Source organism: Perca flavescens, chromosome 16 (assembly GCF_004354835.1).
Source record: "Perca flavescens isolate YP-PL-M2 chromosome 16, PFLA_1.0, whole genome shotgun sequence".
NCBI lineage: Eukaryota > Metazoa > Chordata > Actinopteri > Perciformes > Percidae > Perca > Perca flavescens.
Window position 1 is genome coordinate 16729214 of NC_041346.1, and position 3002 is coordinate 16732215.

A 3002-nucleotide genomic window follows, 5' to 3' on the forward strand; every position below is an offset into this window, starting at 1 on the left:
GGCTTCAAAAAGTACTTTTGAATTTTTGCACACCGAAGGGAAGGCAAAAAAGAGACCTCAGTCACTTGACTGTGTGAAATTCTCCCTGAGTAAAGAACGTGACTTGTTTAGGCTTGCTTGCAATGCTTGCTGGGAAATCCTGGAATGTGTGGAATGGGGGACGGTGGTGCTTCTGCAGTTATCTGACTGCATGGAGCATATCCTGCAATGAAACCCAACATGTCAACGGTGCTTTTTTTTTTGAGCAGCTTTATAAAACTAGAGAGAATACAAGCTGATGAGATAACGACATCTGTATTTCATTAAATACGTGAAACACAACATACTCCAACTGCTACGCATGAAACTAATGTTTTTGTTTCTGTCCTTTTTGTAAGTTGTCAATGGGCCTGCTGTTCATGAGCGGATGTGTTTTCATTACACTGTACTTAATGAAGCTTTTTTTTTTTTTAACGAAATCCCGGTTGTAGAATTTGCTGAAAAAAAAAAGCTGAACTGTTATTCAAACATGATATATTAATGTGGACTAAACAAAGTTAATGTAGGCTATATATGCCATTTTTTTGTTATTTTGCTTTGACGCCTTCTCTCTGAATAAAGATGATTAAATACGTTTTCAATTGCTCATAGTTACTTTCTTGGAAAATCAAATTAAAAAAAGAATTTAATGTTTAAAGAAATCAATTGATTGGCTATCGGATGTAAAAATCCTGATTTTGACTTAAAATAGCAGATCTGACACCTTTATGCCCGACTGACTTTTGTATTAAAGAATTAGAAAACAGTAAGTGTATTTTATTAACAATAATAATTATTATTAAAAATACCTTATTTAATTGAAACATTGAAATCTCAGGCCTGACCACAGCCTGCAGGCTTAAAACGTGCATCTTTACTGTTCACAGATCAGTTTTGATTCACCAAACTGATGTCACTCAATAATTATTTATGTTTTACCTCATAATACATTGATTAAGTCATGTACCCTCATAATGTGCAGCCAAGCTTTTTTCAAACACACACAACTTTATTTTCACTTCATGAGGATTTTTTTTTAGTTTTTAAAGAAACCAAATACTCAGATTAAAGTTTGGGAAAATATGAAGAAATGAAATAGAATAGTGTAACAGAATATGTCTGTTTGATGTAATGGCACAGCTAAAAACATGTTTGAAAGAGCAGATACAGCATATACTGTTCTGTAATGAATAGCATTGTAAAAAGAAAAGAAAAGCAACAACATGAAATGCTAATCATTATTATATTTTGATATAATATGAAGCTGTACAGACTTATTGCCACTCATTACTGATTTATAGTATATAATATTTATAGCACCCAGTTTCTTCCTCCTGAACGTTAATATTTACAGTCAGGATCATCATGATGTCCTTTGCAAAAATGTTTCCTCATGTTTTGTGATATAATGAAATTAGCCTCCACTTCCTCCATCTTAATATCATTATCAAAGGAGTGATCGAGTGCTGGAGTATTTTATAGTAAGCTGATATTTCTGCAGAGGGACACGTGGGTCAAACTCTAAACAACAGCACAGAGAAACTGGTACTTTTCACACCTCTGCAGTACAGGTATACGATCTATATGTGGGAAGACAGCTCTTATTTCACAGTGCATTGTATTGTCTCAAGGAGAGGAAATAGGGATCAGAGAGTGAGAAAAGGTGTGTATGTTTGTCAGGAGAAGTTGTACAACTCTCAAAGCAAGACTTGTTTGAAGAATAAATATTACTAAATGTTTCCTATAGCTTCTCACAAACATCTAGTTTCTTAAGAGATAAATTAACATATAAAGCCTCAGTACATGCCTATGTCTATATGACTATCTCCACACAGATAGGTAGCAGATAGTCTGCTGTCTGCTGCTCTTTCAGGTTTCTTTAAATCAAGTGTGCTGCAGCTTAATGCCATCCAAAGGACAGGAGATGTAGCACAAAGTCAAAGATGGATCTATGCAAGTTTAAATAAAGAACACTGCATAAAATGAAGGATAGGAAATAGTATCACTATGCTTTATTACACATCAAATGTCAGAGAACACTAAGGTTAGTTTATGTACCCATAGTGACAACATGTGGTGGAGAAGCAATTCAAAACAACATATTAAATGGTAGCTAGAAGAGATTAAAGCTGAGGATTTGTCCAGGTGAGAATATACAGCATGACAAATAAAATAATAAAAAAGAAATAGGTAGAAAACAAACAATAAATCCAGGTAACAAGCAGACAATGGTGATGGAAATACAACTGAAATAGCTCTGATACAGGAAATGAAATAATCTAGGAAATCTGTGTGTGTGTGTGTGTGTGTGTGTGTGTGTGTGTGTGTGTGTGTGTGTGTGTGTGTGTGTGTGTGTGTGAGGGGGAGGTGCCAATGCATGCAGTGGGTGGCTCCAAATTTGGAGTTGCCTTTAATATTTAATTTTAAAGAATAATAGTTAGATTCTCACACAGTTATATGAATAGTGTCAAGATGTCCTTGTAGATGCTCGAACAGTGCACACTTGAAAATTATTTCTTAATTTTTCTCATTTTAGTGAACACAATAAGTCAATTTCAGCACTTATAACCTTATGTTTTTAAATGTTTTCCTTCCCATGACTTAAAGCCAAAGTTTAAGCTGTTTCCTGACATTGGTGCAGCCTTTATCATGATGTGTGCTATGCCAACATCAATATAAAATATGAGACTGATACTATATTTGTATTAGTCTTTCTGCAGAGTGAAATGTGGTGAAGACGCTCCTCTGTACAGGAGCCCAGCAGGAGAACAGAGATTCTGTGCACACAACCCTGCAAGAACACTGTATAATTTCCTCTTATACAAGACCACATGTGAGCACTGATATCATACAGCAAGAAAGAGAGAGAGAGAGAAAGTGTGTGTGTGTGTGTGTGTGTGTGTGTGTGTGTGTGTGTGTGTGTGTGTGTGTGTGTGTGTGTGTGTGTGTGTGTGACAACAAATTCCTCTCAGCTCTCTCTTGAT

At 35.4% G+C, this 3002-nt stretch overlaps 1 protein-coding gene across 1 annotated transcript in view; it reads right to left on the reverse strand.

Moving 5' to 3' along the window:
• Nucleotides 1–2358: 2358 nt before the first annotated feature.
• The window catches only part of nt5c2l1 (5'-nucleotidase, cytosolic II, like 1), a 9606-nt gene continuing 8962 nt past the window's right edge, over nucleotides 2359–3002 (reverse strand). The window contains exon 18 of the mRNA XM_028601486.1: nucleotides 2359–3002. This exon is cut by the window's right edge and continues 1086 nt beyond it. The gene's annotated coding sequence lies outside the window, so the exon portion shown is untranslated.